Source organism: Rhinolophus ferrumequinum, chromosome 5, assembly GCF_004115265.2.
Source record: "Rhinolophus ferrumequinum isolate MPI-CBG mRhiFer1 chromosome 5, mRhiFer1_v1.p, whole genome shotgun sequence".
NCBI lineage: Eukaryota > Metazoa > Chordata > Mammalia > Chiroptera > Rhinolophidae > Rhinolophus > Rhinolophus ferrumequinum.
The window spans coordinates 65,397,705-65,417,646 of record NC_046288.1 but is presented as its reverse complement, the minus strand read 5'-3'; positions in this window follow the sequence as shown (position 1 = coordinate 65,417,646).

The following is a 19,942-nucleotide window of genomic DNA, read 5'->3' as shown; positions in this document are numbered from 1 at the left end:
ACTGGATATAAATAACCATCCAAAAGATATTATAGAGGAAGAAGGGGGCGTCCTGCATATAGTGAATAAGGAAGTAAATGAAAAATTAATATGTGAAGTCTTACTCTCAGGACTTGGCTGAAATAGAGAGTAATAGCATGATTGCTATACATGTGACACATTGATGTAGGAATTTAAAAATCAAATATTAATATTTGGATTTTTAGACATTTGGGCATTTAAGTACACATTTCTTTTTCCTAATTTTGAAATATCAAAGTAGAGGGTTAATTAAAATTAAAAAAATATCAACATGCAGAATTATTACTAAGAATTGACAGCTGTAATGGGAGCCTAGATTGGGAGAAATATACATAGTGCATTTTCAAAAGCAGAGGAACCACACTGAGCTCTGAGTTTTTATCAGACTTAGAGGCTGGAGATGCGGCTACTTATCGATCATGTAGTGTGTGCCAGCTAAAGAGAGGAACTAGGGTTTAAAGAAGATATGCCTAAGATCAAATGACTAGTAAATGCTATCAAACCACAGATCTGGGACTCATCCAAACGCTCTTAAAATGTCCTTTTCCCCACCAATGATAACAAAAGTAACACATATGGAACTGACTGAGAGAAGGAAAATAAATACAGGCTTCAAATGTACAGGTTGACTTGGGAAGAAAACATTGAGGGTGATAGAAATAAAATGTGTTAAATGACCAAGCTGCCCAAACTATCCTTGAATAGCCATGCTTAGAAAAACAAGTCATTCTGCTTCTTGGCCATCATTAAATAACACAAGTTATCCATGTCTTTTCTAATGATTAAAATTCTTAGGTTTTATAAACAGCCCCCCGCCCCCACCCCAGTACTTCTAGCAAATTTGTCTTGAAAGATTTCCCTAGCACTGCACACTCAAGGGCTCATGTAACTGACAAGATAATGACAGGGGCAATTTTACACTGCTAAAAGACTGCTGTGTTTGATCTCTCCCAGTGCTGATTTCAGCAAAAGAGGGGCAGATGTTCATTATGTCAAAAAGAATGTGAAACACAAAATATGATGCCAGTTTCTGAGACTTTTCCATTCAAATCTTCTCCTATCAAATGACGGAATATGTCAAAATTATAGTCAGAGAAAATGAAATAAATGTTGGTTGATCTCAACCTAAGAAAGTAGTTACTGTTAACAAGCTTTGCAATTTTACAAATCCCCATTTCTGTATAACAGTACATGATTTCATATTAGCCAGAAAAGATGACAGTGAGAGGGGTGATATTCGCTGCAATAAAAATGATCTTCGCTTATAGAAGGCAGGTTTTATTCTTTGATTTTCCATTTGATTCAATGCTCAAGGCAATGAAAATGCTACAGTAAATAAAATGCATTTCCATTGCACAATCATTTGTAATTTTGTTTATACCAGCTGTGAATGACTTCAGGTTTTCAGAAAAGAAGTGATTTAGTTGCTCGATATTAAACTGCTTGCTATATTGCAAACAGAAGAAGGGAAGAGGTTAATTTAGAAAAACGTTAAGAAAAAAAGTTCAGCGAAGGAAAATGCAAGGTTTAGTCAAAATAGACAATTTGGAACAAATGACAAGGAGCAAAATACACTAATTGAAAACCAGGCAGGACATTTTTCCATCTCTTTCTTTTTTCGTAAACTGATTAAAAAAAAAAAAGTTAATTAGCAAACATCGCCAGATGAACTCCACACTGGGAGTCTAACCTTGTAATTCCGTCATTTTTTAGACAAGCAGGGAGTTTAATGGGGGCACCATTAAATTACAGATTCATAATGATGTGTATTGTCAATAAACCAGAATCTGTTCAAAACACTGCTTTGTAAATTTTGCATATTTCCAGCATTTATCTGCCATTTCACGTTTACCAAGTTTTTTATTCTGGTTAACAATCTCTTTTTCAAAATCAGGTGGAAATATATGTGTTTGAGGGCTATTAGAACACACAATGGTGACACTTATCACTGTTATTGTTCTTAACAGTTTATATCAATTAACCACAGTATTCTCAGTTATACAGAAAAGTGACGCAAGTCTGCAGCACCCACTAGAATACCCTGATGCAACAATTATTTATCTATTGCCTCCTACCTGGAGTGCAAATGTGCATAATGGGCCCTTATCTTTCCAAGATAAGGATTTTATCATCTTTTGGAGGAACCAGATTTCTCATCATGTGTGTTACAGTAAAATGAGGCATTTGGAATTGAAATGGATGCTTAGAACATCACTGATGCAGGATTTCTTTAGGCACGCCCTTCGGCATTCACCATCACATTCAAAATATCCCCAGCTCTTAATGATCTAGGGAAGAAATAAACACATATACTCATAGATGACTCACAATAATAAAAAGCAGCATTAGTCGAATGTGTATTCTGTATCAGGCATCAGTGCTAAGCGTGTTTATCGAGTATTTACTCTTTGGGGGTCCATAATTATTCCAGAAGGCAGCTGTTCTATTTACCTCCCATTTTCAGATGAGACAACTGAAATTTACTCTAAATAATTTGCCAAACATTATATAACTGAAGGAGATGGAGCTGATATTCACACGCATGTAGCCGCAATCCAGACTCTTATTTTTCCTGAGTGAAATGTACTTCCTCCCCATCACACTCGGGACTTGGAATGCCTCCCTGGTGACTATTAGGACAAGCATGATTTCAGTTTAGCTATCCTTCTACCACCCCAATTACAATAAAGAGGACAGCAGAGCCAGGATTATTCCATTAGGTGGAAAGAACAATTTCCCACACAGACTTCTTTCAGCAGGGATTCATCTCACACACTTTGGCTCCTGAGGCACCTGAAACAACATCCATCTATACATACATCCAAGCAGAACTGTTTCAGCTTTGCCCAAATCCTGTATATGCGTCTAGTCAGGAGGGCAGCTATGTCTGCGATGGCCAGGCTCCCTGGGGATGCTTTGGCCGTGACTACCCATATGATTATGATTACAGATTTCATGTTGGCAAAGAGAAAGCATATTCTGACCAGGACAAGTGAACGAGAGAGGGACATGCACTCAGTACTGGAGAATTATACAACCTCAGAGTTGGAAAGGCACTTCAAGTTCACTATCCCTTCACATCAACAGTGACCCAATTAAAGAAAATTATGTATCCCATCACAGCTGAAAGAGAAACAAGCTTTTGTTGAGTAAGTCAGAATCTTATAATTATATTAACGGTAATACATAGTTGTCCTTTTTGGTCTGTTACATGTTCCAAAAGTTGGGAGTAAAGTTACAATATACTGCATAGAAAGGTACAAATAATACAAAGACAACACTGACTCGGGTGTATCATCTCAGCTGGTGCTGGGTCTTGCTTCCTTTTGCTTCGATTTCTGATATTCTTACCTTCCGAACCAGCCATATCTAGGCACCTAGGCAAACAAATCTGGCAGCATTATTTCCAGCTCCAACACTGCTCTGGGCCACCGATACCCACAAGCTAACAAAGCAGTGATTTTCGCTCTTGCTATTTGGCCCTGGCCAAATTTTACTCCCTTGCCAGAGGTTCAGCCTCTGTCATTTTCACCCAGTCTTTTCAATGAGAGTTGTACCTGGGTTTCCTTACTCTTTGAAAGTTTTTCCACGTTAGATTTTAGCCTTTCCTTAAGGCCCAGGGCATCTGACCAGGACACCCACCTGATGACTTCTAGAAGTTGGACTTTTGTTTTCTGGTTGCCAAGTCATATTAGTGATACCTATTTAACTTCCATAGGCCTAATACACTATAGCTATCTCACTTCACTTACGATAACTATCACATCAACCATGTACAATGGGCCATACTTGAGCACTTGGAGAGTGTCACAAGCTCAAATTGGGAAAGAGATCCTTCCCTCTTACGATCTGGTCTAATGTTCACACACTTCTGAGGCCCCCCATAATGTCAGATTATTCTCCTAGGCACAATCCTACATTCTTTCCTTTCCCTGGTCACCCACCATTTAGGTTTCAATGTTTTAGTTGTTCTTCTTCAAATTTGAAAGAAGGAAATTTCTTATTATTCATCATTATTACAAAGAGCTTCTTTTTACCATTCTCCTGTACATAAAAAGAGGATTCAACTTCAGGAAAAATCCAACGAAACATTTCATACACAGGTGTAGTCCCTATGCAAATTATGACTACCATACTCTTTCACTTTCAAATATATTTCTAATATTTTAGAATAATATATTTCTAATATTTTAGAATAGTCTTTATGTTAAGGAAAATCCTTAATCTTATCAGCTAAGAAGTTTTAAAAGATGGCTTTTTAAGTCCCTCGTATTATCCAGAAAATAATCTATTTAGGAATAAAAGTAGCATTAGAAAAGTGGTTAAAGAGGCTTTCCCTGAACTTTCTCCAGTGCATAAGTCTCTGTACAATTAAAGAAATGAACTGTCTTTAAATAGTCTAATGGCTTTTAGAGGCACTTTCATAAAGCAACACTTCCTTCTAGTTATTTGATGCACTAAGTGTATCTCTGCTCCAGTAGTTTCATGTTGTGTGCCTTTTTCCTAAATTGTTTTTCTATTTGCATAGGTACCTTTATAGCTATAGATAATGCACATTTATAGCCATAGATATACAGTATATTTTGCACAATTAAAGAAAAACTATTTTAAATCTAGGGAGTTTAAATGTAAGAGGTTTAGTTCCCAGAAATCCTTAAATATGCTTTTCTAAACTGTTTTTCTAATTCAGGGTCTCTGTTTATTTTAAATGGCTTTTGCTTTCATTACCTGAATGTTTATATGGGTTCATTTCAGATGTTTATTCATATACTGTCATTAATAGCTAATATTTAATGAATACTTTATTAGTGGCTTATACTGTTGCAAGTACTTACATGTATCAATTTATTTAATACTCCCAAGAACCCATTAGAGTAGGTGCTGTTATTATTCTCATTTAATCAAAGAAAAGAGGAAAGAGAAGTTAAACAATGTGTCCACTGCCCTGGTAGATGAGGAAACTACATCCCAGAAGTCACACAATTTAGTATTCAACCCAGTTCTCAAGTCAGAGGTCAGAGTATTAGTCTCTCTTCTCGCCTGTCTTAGTTGAAGAACAGAGAATCTTAGTAACTTAGCCAAAGCCGCCTAAGTAGTGGTTGATGGAAGTGAAATTTCAATCCAAATCTTCTAACTCCAATCTGAGCACAGTGTCTTATTTTTTCATAATAAACTACTTACCCTAATGCCATCAGAAACTATGCACTCCTTGATGTAGTCATAGAACTGGGCATTTTTAAATACTTTTGTCAAGAAAGATATTGAGGCACTTTTTCTAACACTTTCTCCACCATCAACTCTATTGACATCCCCAATTGGAGAAATTCATTGGGGAATATTTAGGCATTGCACCAAGCACTGTGGGGGCGGAGGGGAGGAAGGGGGGAAGAGAGAGAATGGATTTTATTCTGCTTCCACCAGTAAGGTATCAAGGGGAAAATCCTACAATTTGGGAGTCAGACCATGCTGTCCCCTTACTGTTGGACTTCCTTACAGGCCATACCAGTACTAGCTGGTCTTTTGTTGGTTACTTCTCTTCTTTTCAACCTCCAACTGTAGGATTTATCCCTTGGATGATTCATGTCTCTAAACCTCCTAATATTTTCTCTAGCAGAAACCCAGAAACATCTTATTTCCTCTGTAGCCCAGACTCATACCTCCATTGTCAAATCCGTACAGCCAAATCTGCATGCCAGGACTTCCTCTTCCTCAAATTTTCACTACGCACAGTCTTCATTCATATGATGAAAACTCCATTTCTTCCAATTTTTCAGTTCAAAACAAAACAAAAACCTAGTACTCATCCATGGATTCTCTCACAATCCATATCCGATTGGTCAGGAAATTCTGTTCATTCAACTTTTAAAAATAAATCCAGAATCTGAAAACAACTTGTTCAGTTCAGATTTGGGTCCGGGTCCCAGCTGTCCTCCTTTATGGCCTGGACAACTGCAAATACCTCTCTAATCAATTGCCCTGCTTCCAATCCTCCTCTCCCCCCACGTGCATCGTACTCTCAACGCAAAAGCTATGATGATCTTTTCTGGTCAGACGTGTTTCCATTGCTGTGTTCAAATCCTTCCACTGGCTCCTCCATTTCTCCAAGAGTAGAAGCTAACTTCCCTAAAATGACCTACAAGATTCACTATGACCTGGTCAACGTTACACTTTTAACCTCACCTGCTACTACTTCCCTCCTCAACAATTCTCGCCATGCTGGCCTTCTTGCTACTTTCATAACATGTCAGGAAAGCTCTTACCTGGAGAACTAGCTATGCCATCTGCCTAAAATGCTCTTCCCCAGATAACAGCACAGTTTACTCCCTCATGGCCTAAGTCTTTACTCAAAGTCGTATTTCAGTAAGGCCTACCCTAACCACTTTATATTAAGTTGCAACCACTTCTTTTAACTTCCTAAGCACTCTTGATACATTTGCACTTTAAAATTGTTCTCTACTATACCTATTATATACACCATAATATATGCCACATGTTTATTCTGGTTCCAAGCATGCTATTTAGACTGATTACTTTAATCCATGCAATGATTCTACAAGGTAGGAACCCATTATAATCCCCACCTAAAAACCGAGAACACAATGACACAAAGATTACGCATCCTATTCCATTTACATCACTAGCAAGTGGCTGAGCTAGAATTTAAAATAGTTTGACTTGAGATCCAATCCTCTTAATTACTGTTCTGTGCTGCTTTGAGGAGGCAACATGGAATTTACTTCACTGTAATCAGTGGTAGGTGCAGAGCGACCATGAGGGCACCCAGGAAAGACACCTAAGGAAGCAAATTTTCAGCTTAAAGTTTAGGAATTGGCAAAGATAGTTTCCAAAGAATAAGAGTTCACTCTTGAAAGATTCAGTGGTGTTAGGCCAAAAAAAAAAAAAAAAAGAACAAGCAACACAGGAAGGAAGAGGGGTCAGAATAAATATAGGCAGAATGCCTGTCATTCTGGCATGTAGGGATGATTACAGGAAGTTACATTTTTTTTACTTGACTATAAAATGCCAAGTTATAGAGAGCCATGTATGCCATCCATATGACAGAAAATATGAAAATACTAAAAAACAGAAAGCAAGGTTGTTGGTGTAAGTGGAGATTCCCAGAGCAGGCCCCGACAAAGGTATCTGTCTATGTGAAAGAGCAGAAGACAAGTGGGAAACAAAGGAAAGGAGAACCAAGGGTGGGGTACCAAGTCAAGGAGCATGAATTTGACCCAATCACCCTGGGGAATCCAACATGATTGGCTTTGAAGAAAAAGATACAAGATAAAAGAGCTAGTTTAATGTATCTCCTGGAAGGTTTTAGGAAAACTTTACTAAACAAAAGATGCATTTCTAAATATATAGGAACTGTGTGGACCTCACCATGTTAGGCTATTCCCTACGCAGGGGGAAATGCTGTGTGTGAGGAAAATTGTACCTTCTTAAAGCTACACCTTCTTGAGGGCTACCCTAGGCAAGCTGCCTGTATCTGGCTAAAGTGTAATGAATACAAAGATGATGAATAAGCTTAACTAACAAGTCTACCTCCAAGCCACGGAGGTCCTTGAAAGGGAGATTTCCCTTATTGCATCAGAATTGGAGAGACCTAATTTGGTAGTAGAAAGACTATTTATGCAGCATTTAACTATTTATGAATGATTTTTTATTGGTAGAATGTAGTGTTATCTGTCCTGCCAACTCACAGTATTATTATGATAATCAAGGGTAGACAGAATATTAAGAAACTTAACATTGTATAGTACGACAAGGGTTGATATACACAGAGTGCGTGATTTCTGAGTCAGAGTTTACCATCTAGAAATTCCTACTGCAGACCCTTTAGCACAGCATCTTTATGTTCACTCGGTATATTTGCATGTGTGCATGTGTGTGTGTGTGTGTGTGTGTGTGCGCGCACACGAATACAAGTTTTTTCCCTTCCCCATAGTGTAAGCAGAATAATGGCTCCTAAAGATGCCTATGCTGTAATTCCCAGAACCTATGCTATTTTACATGGCAAGCAAGAATTAAGGTTACAGATAGAATAAAAATTGTTGATCAGCAGACCTTGAACTGGGGAAATTATACTGAATTTTTAGGTGGTTTAAAAATAATGATAAGGGTTCTATAAATTTGTAAGAGGGATACAGAAGGGGATGTATCAGGGGAATGCAATACGAGGAAACCTCAACTGGCCATTGCTGGCTTTCAAAGATGGAAGGGGGCCATGAGCGAAGGAACAGCAGGCTGAATCTATAAACTGGAAAAGCAAGGGAATGGGTTTTCTCAAAGAGCCTCCAGAAGACACACAGCCCTGCTAACACCTTTGTTTTAGCCCAAGGAGATCCATTTTTGGAAATCTGACCTTCGAAATTTTCAGATAATCAGTTTTCATTGTTTTAAACCATGAAATATATGTCGTTACAGTGGCAACAGAAAACTAATAACCATATAGGTAACAGAATTTTCCTGCACATAGATTTTGCATTGATGAATATAACCTTAGACTTTTGGAAAATACAATTTTGACAATGTGTTACTATGTAAAAATATGTGAAATATTTTTATGACCATTCAGTAGACTAAAGAAATAAAGGCAGAGCTGTATAACATCTGCAGATGGAAAGAGAATGTTGAATGAGTGAGCCAATGTGTGTGGAATTTGCCACGCTGCTAAATATATTTTAGGGTTATTATTGTTACTGTTACTATTATTATTATTGTCGTTGTTGTTGTTGATGTTGTTGTTGTATTGATGGAAAAGAAATAATTGTCTGGGAAAGGAACTTTAGAAAACACATATTTTCCTTTTCCATTGATTAAGGTCTTTAGAGAGTTGAAAAGCATAGCAGTTGAGGGAATCACAAATATATTTATTTTGAATTATTATAATGGATGCAAAAGCCCCATACCGGTGAGAAAAGAGAATTCCATATTGTGACAAAAGAGAAACAGTTAATAGATCACATCTATTTTTTTTCTTGTTTACAGCCAATAAAATATCCAACTGTGATGAGTTTTGATGCCATTAATATAATGCTCAAAGAAAATTAACACTCCTAAGCACAATGATTTTGTCATAAGTGGAGATGCAGAAAAGGGAGAGAGAAGAGGAAGGAGACGGGGAGAGAGACAATGGGTACTGGCACCATCTGTCAGTGTGCTAATAGTTGCTTCTATAGCAGCAGCAGGTTTAAGTCAAGAAAATCAAGCATTTGGATGATTCACCATTGCATCAGCTGTTGTCGTTTGCATTTTACTTTGGCTCATTATCTTTATTAGGGAAAGGCAGTGAATATAATGCTGCTTATTCAAAGCAATTAATGAGTGAGGGGAAAAAAAAACATACAAAACCTACACATGACATTTTAGAGACTAATAAATGATAAAAGCAAGGAGAAAAGTTGCTAAAATAGTCACATCCTTTTATACTGGCATATTTTGAAATTGAGACTTTGAAAATAAGAAATTATAAATATGAGTTAACACAGAATTGGGATTGTTCTAACAATTGACCATCCCTTTGTTCAGGTATCTAATATGAATTAACCTTAAAAACTGATCAAACCCAAAATTTTTATAGCATGTCATCAGCTCACCTACCGAGTTTCCCCGAAAATAAGACCTAACCGGAAAATAAGCCCTAGCAGATTTTTCAGGATGACATCCCCTGAACATAAGCCCTAATGCGTCTTTTGGAGCAAAAATTAATATAAGACCCGGTCTTATTTTCGTGGAAACACAGTATTCTCCATATTCTCCATTCTTTCAAATGTGACCTTTACACTCTGACTGGGATGAATCAGTAAATGCTTCATGCTGGGACTGTTTATGTGCTTATCTAAAGCATCCACCTCCAAGATAATTATAATTTCCATTCCAGACTTCTGTTAACAGCCTATATAAAAATCACTGCCTCTGTGAAATTATGTTAACATGACAGAAGAGAAGGTGTTAAATAATGGGAAGCTTAATAACGCAGTAGTAGGTGTTAAATAATGTTAAACAGTGTGGACAAAGAAGGAAGCTTAGATAAAGAAACTACTCAGAGATTGAATGTGAAAGTAAGAATGGGGTGGTCAAGGTAATATCTAGTGAATGAACGATATAGTATGAATGTTCCAAAATTAGCAATAAAACCAAATAAATTAGGAGAAAATATATACTACTCACCAAACTTCAACTTCCTTACATATAAAACCGCTCAATCGTGTTTTTTAAGAGAAACAAATCATAGTGTTTACATGAATTTGAAAAGATATTCTGAATTACCTCATTTCATTCATATATCAGTAGCGGCATTCTCCACTTTTATACTCCCATTTTAACATTTGCCCAATACAAGGAACTCCTGCACTTTCTCTTTCACTGATCCATGAACCTAAATGTGTGCCAATGTCTTTGATGAGAATGGCTGCTCTGAACTACAAGCTTCTTATCACAGCGGTGTATGGACGACACTTAAAATGTATTCATTGAGTGAATGAATGATAGACTGAAAGGATGAAAGTCAAGTGCTCTGTATGGGTATTATTACATTCCCCTAACTAACAAGGGAGCAGAGCTAGACAGACAGGACTATAAATGTCAGGATAATAGGATAAATCACTAGCAACTTCCAGCGACACGCAGCAATGTACATTATAGGGGTTCAGGACGAGCCAGCCCAAGATGTGCCTCAGTGGTGTGTGGGTTATTTTGAGCTAAAGGCAACCAAGAGCCTACAGGCTCAAGAGAAACTTCTGCTCTCTCTCTTAACTATCTAGAAGAATTTAAATTAGGAGCCTGTCTCATAACAAGAGTTAAAACCAGAAATTCCTTTTTACCTATCTATATGGTAAGGCAAACTAATGATTAGTGAACCTGTGCTCTCCCTGACATTACTTTGTGCAGCACCCCTCCACCTCCTCCTCCACCACCACCACCACCACCACCACCACCACCACCACCACGGGATCTTACCTCATCACTAGCTCAGAATGTCTTATATACCTATTTTCCCTTTCTGTCTCGGAACCTCCCCTGACGAGGGATCTCTTAAGCTCTTATGTATGCAGGGTTCCCATATGTATGTATGTGTGTATGTATGCATTAAATTTAGTTTTTTTTTTTTTTTTTTTGTTACTCTGTCTGATGTCTATTTGATTATTTCAGCCGACAGAACCTTGACGGAAAAGGAAAGTTTCTTCCTCCGCTACAACATCATTTAGACTAGGGGTGTCCAAACTGCGGCCCACGGGCCAACTGCGGCCCACAATCCATTTTTAATTGGCCCGCAGCAAATTCCAAAAATATATTTAGTTTACTTAAATAAGCCAGCTGAGGCAATACGTACTTCACCTCGAGTGAGTGGCCCGGCTGTTTGTGTATTTTACCGCACATGGCCCTTGGTGAAAAACGTTGAAAAAAGTTTGGACACCCCTGATTTAGACTTAAGTATAGTCATAATATAATTGAAATATACAAGGAATGTAGGCTCTGTGGCCACTGGCTGTAATCCTGAAAAGCAAAACATGCCTTACCAGAAGGTTCGCACCTTTATGGAAGGCGGCCAAAAAATGTATGTATGTTTCAATTTTTGTGCTCGTAGTCTTGATATGATTTTATTTATACTAGAGAACCAGGCACCTTTCCAAACTTTTCAGACAGAATATATTAATTTTTTTTAAAAGGAAAATAGTTTTATATTATACACCTTTAAGTAGACATAGCAACTCTGTAGTGGCATCCAGGATAGCTAAGAAAGCAAGCTAATACGTTTTCATGTATTTTCAGGCCAATTTTAAATTGACAAAATTCAGAAAACAAAAGGGAACAAGATGAAGTAGTTAATGAATAAAATAATCACTTAGCTGCATGAACTAATGAGCTACATGTTTGCCAACATTTTTTTCCCTATGCTATACTTTATAGACGCAATAGGGACACGTTCATCTATCGTATTCTGACAACATTTTATTGTAGACTGTTTGACTCCTAAGGCAGTGAGAAATAAGGCTAAGGAAATATCACGTTTGTTGTTAATCAAAAACAACACTGTCTATGATGCTATCTGCATATAGTTGTTTTTGTGTGTGCATATTTATATACTCACACACATGTAAATATACATATATACATACAGAGGCATACAAATACTCATATGCACATATATATCTACATATATAGCACACAAACATATACATTATATGTATATACCCATACATAAGAAAGATGAATAGTGCGTAAAGTTTTGTAGGTAATGACTATACATATTCCCTTTGAGACTGGTAACCATTCGCCTCTCAGGGAGCATAGTATAGATTCTTAAAGGATGGAATTGCTCACTTACTGTTGTATTCTAATATAGTTTTTCAAGTACTTTTCTTTTAAATTTGGTTGCATTGCCACAGAATCTCTTTTAAAAATTAGACAATTTGATCTCCCGTAAACAACTTATGTGCTATTCTGAGGCCAAAATTTGAATCCCAAATTTGTAAAAATGTAGCTTAGCAAGTGTACGGTTCTCCAAAACGGGGAAAAATAACTCCTTAGTCAAAAGAGAAGAGATGCAACAAAGTATATCCTTGTAACAACAACAATCTTATAATTTATAAACTCTGTTTTCTTCCACTATAGCATCTCTTTTATTCTAACATATGAGAGAAATTCCAGATATCTACCTGGCTTTCACATGGAGCTCTGAATGAGGTCCTCCATTCTACCACATGATATCCTTCTTTCTTTCCTGTGGTTTCGGGTTTCCTCAAATCTTACTTTGGAGTCCACCAAAGTAATATGATATTGTTGCACCATTATGCGAATTGGGCTGGATCCCGTATTTTTATTTAGTTAGGATCTCCTCTATTACAAACTCACCTAATACATTTTCTCATTTCTTCTTTGCAACAAATCTGCCAGGTAGCTATCATTTCTGGTGTAACTATGAAGAAAATTGGGCTTTGAAATATTAACCATTAAAAATGTCCAAAGCCAACCTAGACAGGTAGGCTCTGGTTCTCTGCCATCTTTGCAGCTTAGGTATGCTTTCCTTGAAAGATATCCCTCGCTGGGACTTGGAATATGCCAGAAACATCAGTGCCAGCTATGACTACCAGTCCTATTTCTTTCCTTTAGGGTACTTTCAAACTCTGTCCTCCCAATGCCCCCCTCATTACTACATGGAGTAGACCAGATACCCAAGGAACTTCAAGACTCACACCAATGGAGTCCTAATCTTGGCTTGGAAAGAAGGTCTCTCTCATGTTATTTCTTTCCTAACATCCTTGAAATTGGACCACCAGCATGATGGTGACACTTGGATTTTGGGTTGCTTTTACTCATTTTAGACACAGGCCTCTGAGCTATTGTCCATCAGTCACCCTGGACTTGACTCTTGTCCCTTGTCTATCTATGTTCTGACCTTGGTGCTATCTCCAGTTTATAGTGTTAAAATCTGAAGGGTCCTAATAGCATCTTTTATCCTGTGGGACACCACCACTGGCACCCAGGACAGTCACCTTCCCACCTTGCAGGCTCTATGTCGTATGTCAGGCAATCTTCTGGAAGGAGACACGTCTATCACTTACGGCTTTTAAGACCTTCACTGTTTAAAGCCAATGGATGCTTATGATTGGTGTTCTCTCTTGACATCCTGATCCATGTGGAGACTTCATACTCCACTAGGTTTGTCTCAAGAATTGCCAGATAACGGAAGGATACTCCTTGAACAAATGAGAGGGTTATGTGGAAGGCAGGAGTGTGGTTAATATCGAATGAGATCACACTCTAGAATGCAGTATTTTTGGCCTAAAGACTTCAACAGATAGCATGATTAAAAGGTGCACTATTCTAAGTTTATGATAAGACATTCTGAATGGTTAATTTAACATGACCAGAAAACAAATTATGGTTCACATTTTCCTTCATACTCCAGATAAAACTCACATTTGTGGTCTTTACCAATGAAGCACAGAAGCAACTTTTAAGAGAGTCACTGCAAATCAATAGTCATTTGTGGCACAATGCATAATACCTCATCATATGAGTGATAATATAACCAATAAGAAATAAACTGCAGAGGTAAGAAGATCTACTTTGCTTCAATACAAGTTAGTTCTATACATTGTTGAAAATGACAACAAAGAACAGGAATAGTTGGTTCTTGGGTTCAAGAACCAAAACAGGAAGAACTGGTTCTGGGGCACGTTCACTGATTGGATGAAAACAAATACCTCTCTTCTACCTGTTATTCTAAATCTTTATTGACAAATCACTATACCTCATGTTGACCTATGAATTTTTAATACAGTTTTTACTCAAAATTTTTATATAGACCAGGGCCCCACAGGAATAGTTTCCCAAGGTTGTGCATGTCCTAGTGGTGGCCTTGTCTCAACATATTGCCTTATATAATCTTTGACATCTTGCTACTCAGACACTAGTTCCTCCCCTGATGCTACTTCTAATATAGCTACTGTTCTGAATACAATCAATGCCATGGAAATGGAAAAATAGTCACAAACCTCATGTATATTATGCTGTATCATGTGGGTCAGAAAACACTGAGACTTTTTATCACAAATATTTTAAAGAGATTTTAATGAATTATCTCCCATTTAATATTCCTATCACTCCTCCGCAGGTTGCTCTCTCAAGTCTAATCTGGGTCAAAAAAATATCTAAACATTCCATGTTGTTTTGTGGTTGCCTCAAAAACATCATTGAAACATGTAGCCTTGAGACAGAAAGTCACCCTTTTCTCCACCCAAGTTCTGAATCAGTGAAGAGAAAACAGATAGAAATAAATATAGCATCTCTATCACTAGTAGCCACTAGGTTAAAGGGCTCTAATTCTTACCTTATAATCAGCAAGGACTACTGATCCAGTCCCAGTCATAGCTGAAGAGTGGTGATCTCTTGAGATGCCATAATTCCCGCTAGAACGTATAACATGAAGTGTGTATTTCCTGCAGGGTACCTTCTCAAAGCAAAGAAACTGGAAGGCTGAACCATACACACTCAGCATCCTAACCCAACTCACTTATCAGGAACTTCATATATTTTCCCTTGAGGAAGGCCAATGAGGGTCAATAGAGGTCCCAAGTGTTACTACTTGATGTCCCTCTGAGTGGCTGAATTTATGAGATTCTATCCAGACAATAATAAAATATTATGATAGAAGTCCTGGTAATAAAGTATACTTAAAGGTGAAAAAGTATACCCCTCTTTCTTTTACCACAACAAAAAGCTAAAATCAACAATACATTTTTTGAGATTCCACTTGGTGTCATAACTTTTAACTGAAAGAATAATATTTCAACCAACCACACAAGTGGAGTTGTGAAATGAGATAATATATGCTAAAGGATGGTCTACAAATATTGTGAGAAGAATATTAGCATGATAACAGTAGCTATCAGTCAGAAAGATTGATGAAAAAGAAAAAGGAAGTATTACTGACTTCAACTTTCACATTCTAAATGACGATACTACCATAATATAAGCGGTAAAATTAATCAGTAAATCAAAGAAGCCCTCCCCACCAAAAAAAAAAAAAAAAAAAAAAGATACAGAAAGATAAGGAAGGACAGAATAAAAAGAGCTTAAATTGTAGGTACTTGCCACCATCTGAAAAGACCCCCCCCCCCACTTCACTGATTTAGCTAGCATAACTTACATCAAAACTAGTGTTTGAATTCCATACAGCCACGTGAATAAGGGATAAGTAATCAATGAACTATGGGCGACATTACAATAGAAAACTTGAAAATATCTTGGTGGTCAGTACCATGCCATAATTTCCCCAAATAGCCCTAAAATACAGGTAGAAAACTTGTCTGCTGTGATCGAGACAGGAATTAGTCAAAATTAAGCCATTCTTTGTACCTTCATGCACCTTCTATCAACATCTTCCTCGTGAAAAGAATCATCAACATTGCAACTGTGGTTCAGCAAAGAATAATTACCTAGAAAATACACTAAATGGTTTTGTTCCCCTGAAAATGATTTTCCTTTCAGGCAAGCTATTTTTTCACCCTGGATTGAGAATTTTAGTGATTGTCTTTGAAAGCTTTACAATCCTAATAGTACCATTGGAATAAATCACTGTACGTGTGGGTATGATCTGTTGATTCTTTTCTAATAACCCTAAGTCTCATATCCAAACGGTTGCATTACAGGATAGTACGTTTAAAAGAACATACGGCACAATGCTGTATCAGACGCCAATGCAACATGATGAAGCATGAATTCTTGGTAATGAGGTTTTTTTTTTTCCCATTTGTACTGCTTTTACTTACACAGAATGAAAAAAAAATAAAAACATAAGACAACTTATTGTAGGAAGGAGAAGAAACAGCAGCTGAGAATTCCTACATGAGAATACTGGAAATATAGAATCAATTCAAGGCATTTTCTATTTATATTATCATAATGTCACTGTCATGATGAAGAGTTTCCTTAGCTAAAATCTCTAACAGAAGTGTATGCAGACAGATCGTGACAATGACTCTTGTCTTTTGAACTCATCCTCAAGGAAGGAAGATTAATTCAGTTCTACTGTGATGCAGGTTGTTTATATTCCTCGTACTTGGTCAGTTAATTGATACTTTAAAAACAAAAAAGAATCTTGAACTCTATTTGTTAAGCAATTATTTTTACAATGAAATAAAAATTAGGACAGATTAATGTTGTCACAGCAAAATTATGCATGCAAAACTTCTAACTGCAATTTTTTAATCTCTCCAAACATGTGCTGCTAAGTGTGATTTCTTTGAGAGAACCACCATAGATTGAAGTAAATTGTTGTGTTTTTCTTAGACACAGAGGATCTGGATATCAAATATAACAGGTGCTCCTGCAAACCAAACAGAATTAGAAAATTCCCCGGAGGCACAGACAGTCTTTTGATTTTCCTATAATACTGATTGAAACAAATATTACTAACTTAACACGGTATAGGTGAAATCTATTATTAGACACTTGGAAAATTATATTGCATTACAAAAGGCTTTCAGTACTTTGAAAAAACTATATATCTCTAACATAATTTTTCTGAGTTTTTGTTGTTTCATTATTTTTATTCTTAGATCACAAATCCTATTTTATTACAAACAGTTAGAGTTGATTTAAAAACAGAGATTTACAGCCAACATCCATTGTGTAATTTCTGTTTACTTACACAAGACTGTCTAACAAGAAGCTTACATATAGCCCTTTTGGCTCATTTGTCTCCTTCCAGTTCACACCCCTGCATCTCTACTCCTACTTTGGAGCAGCACTGGTAGCTTTAAAGGATATGGAGAAAAAAGGGGACAGGTGCTATTATAGGGGAGGAAAAAAAATTTCCTCAACTTCCTTAGGGTCCCTGGATGGGTCTGAAAAGTGAACTGATACAGACAGATTAACAAGAGAAAAAACATACACATTTATTTAATGTAAGATTCATGTGACATGAGAACCTTTAATAAGGAAATGAAGACCCAAAGAAACAATTAGACCCGTATATTTTCATGCCACGTTTGATGAAGAGTGAATACTCATGAAGGAATATGATAGGTTAAGGAGTATAAGGGAACTGTATAAAATTGGGGGAAACCCATCGAGGTCTGTTTGTTAGGATTCTTTGATCTATTTGCCTTCAGAGATAAAGATGCTCCTTTCCTCTAGCTACCTGGAAGGCACCTCTCATGAGGGTTATCTGACCTGTTTCAGGAAAGAAAGGTGAAGAGGGAAAGAAGTTAGAGTGAAGTTCCTGCTTCTGCTGTTTTCTCAAACTCCCTCGCTTAAGATACTCAATATGCGAAAGCGTCATATTTTGTGATAGCATGGCATGTCCTGAAGCCCATCGATGTCCCACCTGACATCTTTTACTCTTATTTATCCTTAGGAAAAAAGAAGTTGGTTGTCAAACTAATGAGTCTTTTGGACCTTCTCCAAGTTTAACAGTGAAGGCAGAATCTACTGATCTTAAGGGACTGGACTGTTTACCTCCCATCCCTGTAGCTCTGACTTAACATCTACCTCTCTGTAACTCCTGCTGCCCTGAGACCACCTCATAGCCAGCATTGTACCAAAACTTTTTGCTAAGCATAATATGTGGCATTTTTTGCTTGTTTCTTTTTAACCCATTGATATACAATCTACTTTTTCTTCTGTCAAAGAAAAATTACACTGGTTGGGTTAAAAATGTAAGAAAAACTTTATTTACAATGGTTGCAACAAGTGAGAGAGACAGCAGCACTAGGGGAGAGAGAGTGAGCTCAAATCCTTTGAAATAAAAGGAAGGAGAGTTGTAAGAGCTGATGTGAGCCAGCACTTAGAGTGCTGGAGGACACGGGGCGTTAGGAGAATGGTCGGTGTGAGTAGGCCATCTGTGTTTGCTAACTGGTGCTGGTGGAAATTAGACTCCTATCTCTCCCACAGAGCCTGGGAGATGGGAGTACTATCTTTTTGAATGATTACATTTAAAAGGGATGGCTCCCAGGTCTTTGAGAAAGAAATTCTTGGGTTGGAAAACTGGCAAGAGCCTGGCAGAAGATTTACATCTCAAAGGAGGAAAGAAAGAATTTAAAATTCAAAGTTTTCTAAAATAAATAAGAAAAGGGGGAATGGGAGGGGAAAAAAAAACCACTATTTAATGTTTAGCTGAGGGCGGGAAATCTGAAGTTACTGAAGCCATCTTGGACTATGAAATAAGAACCAATCTAAGGAAAGCTGAGAATGGGAGAAGCAAACTAGGCCCTAGAACTAGTCTTTGAATATTTATCTAGCAATATCCAGGGGAATTTTCTCTACATTTTTCATTCATGTGAAGCAGTAAACTCCCCTTTACTTTTGGATTTGGATTTTCTGTCACTTGAAATTAAGAGGCACCTAAACAATGTCAACTGTTCTCAGACACAATCTCAGGTGTGATGTTGCAATACTGCATTAGGTCCCAGCTAAACTGCAACCCCACTGCCTCTGGGAATAATAAAAAAAAAAAAGAAACTTGAAAACACTCAACTGATTTCTCGACTCCCTATCACAACCAAAATCAACAATGATATGCAAAATTGAGACCAGTATACATTAGATCAGGGGTGTCCAAACGTTTTTCAACAGTTTTCACCAAGGGCCATATGAGGTAAAATACACAAACAGCCGGGCCACTCACTCGAGGTGAAGTACATATTGCCTCACCTGGTTTATTTAAGTAAACTAAATATATATTTTTGGAATTTGTTTCGGGCCAATTAACAATGGATTGCGGACCGCAGTTGGCCCGCGGGCCACAGTTTTGACACCCCTGCATTAGATAAAAAGATGCGAACAGAAGCATCTCTTTTCTTTTATAACCTGATATAACCTGAAAATAAATATGTATCCTGAATGCAACAGTATTTTGAATGTTTATGGAAAGCTATGTCAATTGCCCTCTCTGGATTCCAAATCATGCTCAGCAGCTTACCAAGAGATAAGAAACAAGCCCATTAAAATGTGTTACCAAACTATAAGAACAGGTACTTTGAAAAAAACAAGCAAACAAACAAAACAAAACAAAACAAAACAGCACTGGCTACATTCAAATCAAGTAGGCATTTTCACTTTAAAGATTGCCTTTGCTTTCATAAATGGAATCGCTGTAAGTATTTATTAACCCTTGCCCAAAGTCAGCTTCTCTGAATAGGTACGGAATTGTTCTTGAGTTACAAACGTAAAGCAGTTAATATAGAGGCTAACACACATTCAGTCAACAGAATAACATCTGATACATGTGTTACTGAATATATTCAGGGGGAAATAAGGAGATTTTCCTGATTATAATGCAAAATAAAATGTACTGAACAGCACAATGGGCACTGAATGATAAAATGTCTGATAGTATACATGAATAACAGAAGCTCAGGGAATGTTTTTTAGCTTAGGTAACAGCAAACGGCAAATTGGGGAAGTATAA